Source organism: Rhyacophila brunnea, unplaced genomic scaffold, assembly GCF_057557595.1.
Source record: "Rhyacophila brunnea isolate RB1 unplaced genomic scaffold, BYU_Rbru_1.0 scaffold_21, whole genome shotgun sequence".
Taxonomy (NCBI): domain Eukaryota; kingdom Metazoa; phylum Arthropoda; class Insecta; order Trichoptera; family Rhyacophilidae; genus Rhyacophila; species Rhyacophila brunnea.
The window spans coordinates 10,931,415-10,944,094 of record NW_028232871.1 but is presented as its reverse complement, the minus strand read 5'-3'; the positions used below and the strand labels follow the sequence as shown (position 1 = coordinate 10,944,094).

The window sequence follows — 12,680 nt, the reverse complement described above, 5'->3', positions numbered from 1 at the left end:
CAAATATTTTTTAAAAATAAAACGTTTTTAAATATTTTTATTCTTTTATTATTATTAAATTTAGTAAGTAGGTACCTACTCAAAAAGAATCTAAAACAATAAAAAACATTGCAAAACCCTTACCAAAGTATTGACATACTATCACTTTACTAACAAACATGTGTGTGGAAAAACTCATTATATGCAAAAACTCTTTTTCTTAAATGTTCCTATTTTTTTTACAGAATCTGATTACCTTCAATGTATTCTCTGATTTTTTATACATTTTATACAAAAAGAAGAAAAAATGTTAATTTCAAATTGGATTTTTAATTGCAAAAAATATGTTCAAACCTCATTATCTCAGAATATCAAAATGTCACATAATGAGTTTTACCTTTAAACCAGCGATATTATGTATTGATGAGACTTCTACTTTTCAAAGGCAGGCTTTTATTCTGCCGATTCATCAAGACGAAGGCTAGTCGTTTTGGAATATTTTTTTTTTTTGTAATGGCTGCTTGCAAAACCGGCAAACAAAAAGAAATTGAGAAAAAAAAATTACATCGGTATATCGGGCAACGTGGTGGTAACTCAACTTGGACCATACTTGGAACGATGGCATACGTTGTACATTGACAACTGGTACAGCAGCCCAACGTTGTAAAAAGTAGGTATCTTTATGATCACCGGACGAACGCCTGTGGAAAAGTAAGGAGAAATCGAACATTGCTCAAAGATTATGTAAACAGAAATATTAAATCAGTCGGGAGAGATCCTTCTCAAAGGAGCAATAAAGATATTGAAGGAATTAATGGCATAATCATTCTTCCAAGAAGTGTGTCACCAATAACTTCTTTCATCTTTCCAAAAGAAAGAAAAATATTAATTTACGGAAAGATGCTGAGAAAAAATTCAGTAATGTCTTATAAAACCTATGGTGGAAAAAACATAGACATGCCAACATGCCAGAAGCAAGAATTGGACAGGATTGCAAATGTCCATTAAAATGTTTTGAAACGGTGACTTTTGAAGGAAGAAATTCAATTTTTATGGCATTTTGGGACATGAAGGATTACAACATCCAAAAATCCTTTTTATATGGATTAATAAAGGTCGAACAGAAGGGCAGTACACAGACGAGGAATCAATCGGTATATTACTATCTGCAAACAAATGCAAGTGGTATGGTATGGATATGCAAAAAGGCATTCATAAGTACCTTATTCACGGAATAATTAGATAGACTATAACGGAGGTAGAGTTGAGGTTTTAATTAAAATGTAAAGTGTGGAATTACAACTGCATCTTGATAAGCGTGGACATCATCTAGTTGTGACTGACGCTCAAATGGAAGAAGTTTTAACTTTTGGCAAAAATGATTCCTGTTTACAAAAGCCATTATTGCCGTAAAGACAGTTTAGATAAAGTATATTTTGGGCTAGAGTATTAACCAAACTCTCTGTATGAAGAGAAGACATATGAATCATCGAGTTTCAAAAACCATTCTGGATGATTTTTTACGAAAATGACCTTTGGATGCCATTTTATTCATTACCTTAAAATCCATCTAGTTATCCGGGTGAGAGTTTCAAATTGCATTAAATCTCGTCAGGAAATCATTTTAAATATTTGGGTCACTTACAAAAACCACTCCGTATGCGAACGTGAGTTTCAAAAAGAATTTAAAGTGATATGGCGGCTCTCGTGGTGCAGTGGGTAAGGCGTTCGCCTTCCACCCGAGAGTTCCTGGGTTCAATTCCCGGTCATGACCAAAACATTTATGTGTTTTTCTCAAAGCCTGGGTGTTTGTGATTGTTCAAAATTACTAACAACCACCTTGTACGAAAAAGCAAGGATATGGTTATTAATAATTCTAAAAAAAAAAAGAAAAGTGATATCGGCCAATCAGGAGTCGCGATTCATACAAAAATGCAATATGGCCGCAGTACTGAATCTACACTCGGTGAGGTAAATCGCTCTAGTTTGCTGTTGATATTTTGTCGCTTTCAATCGTATATAATGGATGATTATTTGATAAGTGTTACGAATTCTCTTCCTGGAACCTCAAGGAAGTGTTCAAGGAACCCAGATGCACGGAAACGCAGCATGCAATGCAAAGAAAGGTAAACACAATTTGACACTTCAATCCGTGTTTTCGCGGCATTTTTGGTGAATAATCCATAGGCGTGGTGTCCCTGACTTTTTTCATTAAGTTTAGATACATTAATTTTTCATGTTATTTTCTGATCTACAAAAAGAAACCCTTTTACTCCCGCCTGATTTAGCCTAGTGACACGGACATAATTCGTAGACCCTGAGTGGGTGCCCCCCTGATGGAGTAGTTGTAGACCCAACCATTTTGGTCTGACCTCCATAGCCAAACCTACCACTGGATATACGATAGACGCCCCTTGATAAAGCCAAACATGACCAAAATATGTAACGAGTCCCACAGTTTACCTTGCCAGGTCCCACCACCTCTCAAGGTGAACTGTGGAGGAGATAAGTCGGTCGCAGACCATGTAGGGTAAGAGCTACTATTATGGGCCAGCTTCAATTATTGGCCACTTGCAGATAAAATCTAGTTTTTTAAGATATTAAATCAACATTGCCATCTGTTAAGTTATTAAGAAATCTCGTCAATTGTTCCTCCGTTGGTAAAACAGATAATTGTTACTTTTAGCATTATAAAACAACCTCAAAACCGCATTTTTATCTGACAGTTCGAGCGAAACCGTGAAATAAGTGCGATTTGTTGTAAATTGTACAAGGACATGACTTCTGTTAAAAGGTATGTTAAACATTTAATATACAAAATGCTAATCCAATTGACAAGTATCTATGTATTTGATTTATGTATACATTATTAGACATATATTTTGGAAAAAATAGGTGGGTAGGTATATTATGATGGTGGCCAATAACTGATTCCAAAATACGTCGATTTTCCTTTATCGGCCGGCCTTGCTAATAATAGAATATGTGGCTAATTAGTAAAGTATTACATTTATTTTTATTAGTTGAATAGTGTTTTAACAGTATTATTAATCATATTTGTTTTTATTATATTTCTCCGACATTTGTAGATAAATGTTGGCCACCTGGCCCATAATTGTAGTTTTGATGGCCGATAATAGAAACTTTTTTCTTGATTGTTCCAGAATAAAAATGCATCAAAATAAACGAATGAAATATAGTCAAGAAATGAAGAATAAAAGAAGCAATAGAGTATATGAAAGACCATAGTGAAGAGTCTTTGCGTTCAGTAACAAGAAGATTTGAAATACCAAGAAGCATACTAAAATAATTCCTTCCGCAAAAATCCTCTACTGAAAAGTTTTGTATGCTGTTCCTACTGTGAACTTCAATGATTCTCATTTATCCTTTATGCTACGTCAAGATGTTTGTTAACTTCTATTAGGGAGGTATAAAATTTCTTTTGAATTTTTGAAATCAATTTCCAACAAGCTCTACGTATTTAATTAAATATGCCTATCTCACTGTAACTCAATGTGAATGTGTTCTTTGTATTTTTAAGTAATATGTTACGTATGTCTAATAAAATGACGATAAAGTTGCATCAAGTACTTGATTGAACACTTAATAATGATGTGTGATCATAATATTACATAAACTGTTTTTTAATTTTTGTTTAAATAATGTTATTACAGCAATTTCGGGGTGGCCAATAATTGCATTTTTTGGTGGCCAATAATTGAAAAAAGTGGCCAATAATTGTAGATTTCTGCCTTTTTTTTTGATTATTTTTTTTATGATGTAAAATATTTTTTTTTAAATGTTCTGATAATTGATTATTATAAAAAAATAAACAATTTAACAAATAATATTTTTTTATTTCACCTTCCTAATGATATCTGTCCACAAAAAATTAACAAAGTTGAAAAAATCCTTAACTGGCCAATAATTGTAGCTCTTCCCCTATATATAGGTAATAAGGTAATAGAGTTAAATTTTGATTAAATACATGCTTAGGTAAAGGGTTAATTAAGATAGATTAAACATAGAGTACGATATGATTGGTAATGTAATTTGTAATATAATTTGTAATATAATAGGTAAATGTAATATAATATGCAATGAGTTAGTTAAATAATAAAGTGGGATATATGGATGGGCGGCGTTAATGGTGTATAGTAATTAAGGTAATTAAGGTAATATTAATCATATGTAAATCGATATCACTATATGTTGCGCACATACGGTGTAGTAATTGTAAACAGATGCTCATAACCTGTTGTGAAGTCTTCCATTTGCACATTATGTGCAATCAAAGTCTGAACAACGTATAGGGAGGCAACCATTGATCCGTTTTAATCATGATCCAGATTAATTTTAATCGTAATCAAATTCAATATAAAACCGCGGAATAAAGCGAAGTCATCTCCGAGAGCGGCGTTCCCATTCATATGATAGGGAACCTTTCCCGCTCACACATATGACGGCGTCTCTGTCATGTGAGCCCAGAATCGATTTCGAACACAGCAAAATGTACCGAACGATGGGAGAACCTCTCTTGCTTGCACGTACGACTGCATCACTGTCACGCGCGCCGGGCGGCAAATCGAAGGTTGTCCGTCCTTCATGGCGATCGAGTACCAGAATAAGGTGCGAGAAACCCTTGATTGATGGAATATGAGCATATGCAAAGCAATTATTAATACCTATATGTTTGGTTGATGGAATATGAGCATATGCAAAGCAATTATTAATACCTATATGTTTGGTTGATGGAATGACATCCGTCAACCGGATGTAAATGTGTAGCATATGGCGGTATCGGTGTGAGTAGGTATAAGGGTGGAAAAGGTCAGGCGACGGGTTCAAATGTAAAATCATATTGATCAACTTTCCTGGTTGATAATTATAAACTTTATACTTTTATTCGATAGGGGGGTTCATAACCTACAGATTGTATATTCCGAGGCCAACGTCTGGGGAATATTTAGGCCGTCAGGGGTTTGTAAAAACAACCCTCTAGCGCAGGGGGGGGCAAACTTTTTCGATGGAGGGCCAAATTCAAGAATTTAAAATGAGCGGCGGGCCGCAAGTAAAATACCATTTTTAGATATACACTATTTATTATCACGAAAAATAAACATTTCAAAAAAATTAATGAGAAGAATGAAACTGTTGTACATTTTTTTTAAATTCAGGTGTTAATTTTGTAGTTGATATATTCAAAACTGCTTGTAAATGGGCATCGGAGATATTTGATCGTAAAGAATTTTTATTGAGGTTCATGATCGAAAATGTTTGTTCACATATATAAATTGATCCAAAAATAACGAACATTTTTCTTGTATAATCTTTAAGTTGGACGAATTTGTCTGAATTAAGGGCATTGTAGATTTCTTCACGACGATGCAATTCTCTTAAATCAGTGTCACACTGCAGATCAATAATCTCAAGTTGTAGCTCTGTCGGTACACTATCAATATCTATTGAAATCGATGTTCAACGTAGAAAATAGTGGTTACATAGTGTGAGACAAGACGCAAGGAAGACGTACTGAGATAATACATTTACGAAACAACAAATTCTTCAAATTTTAATCTATTGTCAATATTTTTTTAAAAATTATAAAAAAAGTTATTCGTAATCAGAAGTACAATTAATGATGGCGGGCCGCAAAAAAATACCCGGCGGGCTACATGCGGCCCGCGGGCCGCAGTTTGCCCTCCCCTGCTCTAGCGGGAGCCCGCCGAAAGATTGGTATGCGCTATTGCAGGCTTGGTGCCGCAGATATTCCAATTTGACCACTGGAATATGATACCTTACCATCCAGGCAAGCTCGGAAGCATTCTCGTTTTTGGGTGGGAGGTACCTACACGCCGCCAGGGCTTACGGCCCGGCCGCCTCTGTAACGGCTCTCCCTCAGCCATGAGGAACGTCACCACACGGGGGGTATACTGTATTGATGGAAAATTCGAAGACGAATCTTTTGATACCAGATACTCCACCGTACGTGCGTTTTTCGCTTGGTTAACCCCGAAACAAGAAAACAATGCTACATGTCATTACTCTTCGATGTACTAGGAAGTACACATAATATGTGAGTAACGTAATTGTTGGCCCGATAAAATCAAGGCGATGCTCGGCGCCGACCGCCGAGTATAGATGGTTTGTACATAACTTTTTGATGGAAATAATTGCAGACAGATTTAGCACAAATGTCATAATGAAACCGTTATGCAAATTCTGAAACCACCAAACGTTGGACAAAGAAATGCGACCACTCCTAATTGAATAAAAAGGGCGGATTTTTAAATCCGATATCCACAGACACTCGCTCTCTGACACTCGACCTATACGCACGCTTCTTGCATTACTATCGACCGCTCTCTGCATTACTACCCACCGCTTTCATACATCGCTCAGACCTCGCTCTCGCAAATACAAACCGCACGAACTAGTACGTTGAAAAGTTTTTTTCAAAATATTCAACCGAAAGCCCGCTGCCAATTCGATCTCCGCGCCGCGAAATAAAATAAAATTAAAACTGTATAAATTCAGACCCCGTGAATAGTAAATTGAAAAGTTTTTTTCAAAATATTCAACCGAAAGCCCGCTGCCAATTCGATCTCCGCGCCGCGAAATAAAATAAAATTAAAACTGTATAAATTCAGACCCCGTGAATAGTAAATTGAAAAGTTTTTTTCAAAATATTCAATTGAAATTCTATCTAATACTAAATTTACGTACATATTTCTTTTGTCTAGATTTATTTTACATCAACAATAACATCGTATTTTGTTACATCCAAAATTTCAATATTTTTATTGCCATTTTTCATCGTAAGGGCAACTATAAAAAAAACTAGCAACACTGAATTACAAACTGACGCCACCGGCCACACTACAACAACGTGAACAAAAACAAACTATTTTAAGATGTCTGATCGTTTCGCGTCAAACGTTTTCCTGGCAGACTTCATCGAAATATACAAAGCGCATCCTGCCCTGTGGAAGATAAAGTCGGCAGATTATATCAATCGAAATCTGAAAGCCATAGGGTATGATGTGCTTTTAACGCATTGCAGATTTGGAAACCCTGCGTGCGATCGTGAATACGTACAAAAAAAAATTCAAAATATCAGGGGGCGTTTCCGGAAGGAATTGAAAAAGGTATTGGTACAATTAGCCTTCGAAGATTTGTCTTGGCTTAATTATTATGTCAATGGAACTATTATAATATTAATAAAAAAAATTGCTTAATCTAGAATAGTGGTTCTCATGTGTGGCCATCAGCGCTTTACAGAATATTTCAAAAATTCATTTATAAAATTAGTTGGAATACACAGGACTTGTCTTAAATTTCTTTCCATGCTCAAATTATCCATGAGTTTTTTTGATGAGATCATGTGTGAAATAGTCCGTTTCTGAGAATGAAGTAAATTCAAAGAATTGGCAACAATTTCTTTATAATATTGTCGATTTTTCCTATTACTATATACTGTGAAAGATCATTCAGTGTAAAACAATTCATAAAAAACAAATACCGAAGCCAGTTGACAGATGCGGATTGATGACGTATTAATACTTGTCGCACCAGGTGCAGCGCATACCCCCACCAAACTCTTCCCGTACCCCCAGAGGGTACGCGTACCACACTTTCGGAAACACTGAGTGTACTGCAACCAAAAATTACTCACCTTCATATGTTCCTCTCTTAAGACATCACATGAGGCGTCTATTTCCAATACCCGCTAAATCCAAAATCACGAAAAAGTCATGTTTTGGTTGTTTCGTGTCTATGAATAAGAATCAGTGCGGCCTCTGTATTTATTTTGTTCCTAAATACGTTATATCCCTAGGAAAAGGACTCCAAAGTTTCAAGTTATTTCCTATATCCGCCATCTCCAGATGCCAAATCGTTCCCATATCCGCCAATGAGCGCTCTGCATTGCGCGGTAATGCAAGATGGCGGTCTAGCTCTCAAGCAGTGAATATCGTGTCCATTTCGTCCGTGTTTTTACCAAGTTATAATGTCGGAATTATTGAAAAATGTACATAAAAGTTCTCCAAACAAAGGAAGGAAGCATATTCAGCAACGATGTTTATGGAAAAAAGAAATACAGCGCAAAGAAAGGTAAATGAAGTTCTTAATATTTCCCTCTAATTTTCAGAACTACTGGGTGTTTAACAAATTGTGTTGAAATATTGTTTAGTGTTAAATTATTAATTTATACTATCGTAATTATTCAAATACAGATCTATACACAGTGTGCCCAATATATACTGGCAGTTTTCGAGAATCTTTGTAAAATGAATTATAAGTAATTATCGAAAGATTAGTGATGGGTTAACATTGTACTGGTCATTTTTGGCCCCCGAGAAAAATTCTATGCAAATGCAACAGAAGTGTGTCAGAAGAAGTGACATAAACAAACAAATTAATAATTTTGTTCCATCAGTCATTCATCTCACTGGCAGAAAACAATATTAATATATTACATAATAATATATCTTTTTCTCCAACGCGTTTCCCCAAAAGATATTTATACATATCTTGAGTTTCTTGAGTGTGTACCTAGGTAGGTACCTACTTATAATTATTAGGTCAACTTTTCATTTTTTTTTTAAATATAAATATTACTTTTAGCAAATCCACAAGCCAGTGCAAAATGTTATTTACCCACTATTCATCTTCAAATACCATACATAATAATAATTCACGATTACCGTTTATTTTTTAGAAATGCACCTCCTGGACCACCAACGATGCCGTCTTGCAGACATAATACAAAAACTTTTAAGTGCGGCACCCTCTTCATGGAAGACTTAATGCGCATGCATACAGTTTTTTATGAGATGAAAAACAAAATAAATCAGGACAATTTTATTTTAAAACACTGTACATCAATAAAATGTATCCGTCATCGTCAGACAGATGCCAGCCGTGAAGAAAAAAAAATGTCCGTGAAATATTTTGCGACAAGAGAAGAGACAGGTGAGCGAGTGCAAGTCTGCAAGCAGGCTTTCTTATCGATCCTTAGTATAAAAAAAGACCGTGTCAGTGGTGTTTTAGAGAGATCTTTTTTAAAAAATGGTGCCCATGCTGTCGAAAATCGTGGAGGGGATCATCGATCTAGTGCGAATGCGGAAAAGCGCAAATCGATTCAAAAATTTATTGAATCTTTCAAAGGTGCCGAGCCGCATTACTGCAGAGCTAAATCGTCACGTAGGCTTTACTTGTCGGCAGAGTTAAATATTAAAAAAATGTGGCGGTTATATAATTTGCAATGCACTACTGGAAGCAGAGCAAAAGAAGCTTTTTTCCGAAAAGAACTCAATTCCAAATACAATATTGGATTTGGCAGCCCCAGAACGGACGTTTGCTCAAGGTGCACGGAGTTTAAAGAAAAAATTAAGACAGTAGAAAATATAACAGAAAAACAAGTTCTAATAACGCAGCAAAGAATACACCGTTTAAAATCAGATGCATTTTATGAATCATTGAGAGATGACAGACAAAATGTATTAATACTATCCTTTGACTGTCAAAAAAATATGATGCTACCTAAATTTCCTGACCAATCAGCCTACTTTAGTAGACAAATAAATTTTTATAATTTCGGAATTGTTGTAGGAAACTCCAAATCAAAATTGGACAATGTGCATCTTTATTATTGGAATGAGTCAGAAAGACCAAAAAGTTCTAATGAGATTGCTAGTGCTGTGTTTCACAGGCTGGTGCATGAAAAAATACCCACCGAAGTTGACACCATAAAATTATTTGCTGATGGCTGTGGTCAAAATAAAAACATATCTCTAATGACCTTGTATAGTAAGTGGTTATTTTCACATGCACCGGCATATGTTAAAAAAGTAGAAATAATCTTTCCAGTGGTGGGTCATTCGTTTCTTCCTCCGGATCGTGTTTTCGCAAAAATCGAGAAAGAGCTTCGAAAGATAGAAGTTGTTAATACACCAGATGAGTATGTGACAATTTTAAAAAGACACGGAACTGTACATAGTTTATCCAAAGATGTACCAGTTTACGATTGGAGATTTTCAGCAGCTGAAAATATGAAATTACCTTCTTCCTGGCACTTCAAGTTCAATCCGACTAAAAGATTTTTTCTATTTCGTGGCAAAACTGCAATCACCATTCAAGGGGAAGAAACTTATAGGTGCGAATTAGGCGACAAAAAAATAGTTACGAAAAAAGGAAGAAGTGTCTTAGACATCCGACCTAGGAATATACCTGTCGGTTTGAAAGTCAAACCGGAGAAAATAAAGGATGTTTATAATCTCCTTTCAAAACACTATGGAGTGGAATGGAGAAATATTGAGTTACTTCGGTTTTTCAAAGACATTGAATTATCGACCGATGCAATTTTGAGCAACTCTATAGTGGATAGTGATGTATGTGAAAGTTTGGAAGAATGTTATGATTTTGTGTAATTTTTGTTCTTTAGTAACCTCTTATAATGTATTTTGTTCCTAGCATATGATTATTTTTCGGTCAATTATTATGTAGGTACCTGGTATTTTTGGTTTTATCATGTAAATTATATTTAGGTACATAAATTTTAATTTTACAAAAATAAATTGTAAATTACAAAGGACATAATAAAATAAAATGCAAACACTTCTGTGGAAGTATTTCATGCTCGTGACGCTGCTCGTTTGCCATTAAAAAATATTTCAAATTTGAATACTTTTATAACTTATAAAAAATAATAATTCCTATAAGAATTTATCGCTGATTCTAAATAAATGTTTGTCCCATTGACTAAAACGAACGTATTACAATAACACATCCTGTAAAAATGTAAATCAAAACAAAAAATGTTTTTTTTTCCAATAGAGTAATAAATTATTGTATGATTGAAACGAAATGCTTGTGTGAAAAAATACTCATACGTACCTATGTTAAATGGTTTCGTTTCTTACATAAAGTATGTTTAATTTATAAAATATTTAAGTAAGGATGTTGTGAACATAAACATGTTAATTTTAAGAGGTCCTAATTTTAGCACATGCCACAATTATATTGTGTGATTTTTTTTACTTATATTCTGCTGCTTCTGTAGAGTCAAGTTGACGGCAATATTGATTGTTAATAATTGGTTGGTGATAAAGAAACCCATTGTTTAAAGCCTCCCCCAAACCAAAGCGAATATTCGCGGCGAATTATTCGCCAATCAAGCTCGTATTGGCTTACGGGACAGAGCACGCTTGCGCGACCGCCTTGCGTCTTGAGTGCGAATTTGCAGCGAATATTCGCTGCGATTTTCGGGAACTCTGTCGACAGCGAATTTATTCGCGGCGGACAGATTTCGCCAAGGGAATTAGTAAAATCAAAATGGCGAAGATATTGAGCAGCTGATCGAGTTGGTCCGGAAATATCCAATCCTTTATGATTTCTCTGACAGTGACTACAAAACATAAAAAAGAAAGATAAGATATGGGATGAAATTGGCAGGGAAATTGTTGAAAATGGTATGAAGGTCGTCATAATAATATTATGTAGGTATCTTTGTCTAACCAAAGTATGTAAAGTTTTTTGACAGGATGAATACGCTATTATAAATAATTAACTTTAATCTAAGGTCCCGATATTTAAAAAATACATATTATTAATTTGCGTCATGCACAGCCTTTAATAACAGAAACTTTATAACTTTGATTGTTAGTGCACTGACAGTTCTAACTTATTGCGATCGTTTGACGTTTTGGTTTCGACTTTCGAGCAGTCATATCAATAATGTTATAATAAGGTAAATACTTCAATCATATTCGGTATCGGTCACGTAAATACCCATTTTATATTCGTCGATAATATCTTGATAATATTTTTTTAGGTTAGGCAGGTAGTCTTTAAGATTATTTTTTTGCATCTAACATTATGCAGCATTGCATTTCTATTGTGGCTCAAGATATAATATACATATAGGTAGATAAGTAGATACTCCATGTCGTCATGGTGGTATTTTGTAAGGTTTTAGACCAAAAACCTTACACATCCTACTTACTATTGGGTTACCTACAGTACGACGTACCTAGGTTGTGTTTGTTTTTTGATCTCAAAAGACCTCAATCACAAAAACGATATGTACCTACATACCTACTATATATTTCCTTCATTATGTATAGGTATATTGAGCTAATATACTGGTTTTGCCCAGTTCCGACTGCGAACCAAGATAATATCTACATGTTCCATGTACCTACTTAACATAACCAATGTTTTCTGTTTAACATTAATTTGTATACCTTCACACATTTTAAACTTAATTGAGATGTTCTTAAACTTCTGTTCATGTAATATTATGTAGGTAGTGTGACACCCCCGTATGGTCCCCATTTGGGGATGTCTTTGTGTATCTGAAGAGGCCCGAATCGGTATCGAAGCCAACAAATAATAATGGCTGATTGCGAAAATAATTAAATAATAATAACAGAGCCGAGCCGGCAATGCCTTAGAGTAGATTATAATATGTTGAATGGCAACAATGCCATAATATAACCGTTGACGATTTGCAACGTCGCTTTTTTTCGACGACGGCTTTCGTTGAAAAAAATCACAAGATGGCGCAGAGATCGCAACAAGCAGCAAAATCGCGAACGCGTACATTTCGCCATCCGTAAAAATGTAACGATTATAATATTAACACGTAAATAAACTCGCCGCTTCCATCACAATTCCGGTGCCTCAATTATCCACCTCCA

The 12,680-nt window shown here is 35.0% G+C and overlaps 1 long non-coding RNA gene across 1 annotated transcript; it reads left to right on the top strand.

Moving 5' to 3' along the window:
• Positions 1-1,397: 1,397 nt before the first annotated feature.
• Positions 1,398-4,561, top strand: LOC147070713 (uncharacterized). The gene is made up of 3 exons (XR_015070881.1): positions 1,398-1,669; positions 1,875-2,504; positions 3,914-4,561. It is a non-coding gene; the product is annotated as an uncharacterized LOC147070713 (long non-coding RNA).
• The last annotated feature ends 8,119 nt before the right edge of the window (positions 4,562-12,680 follow it).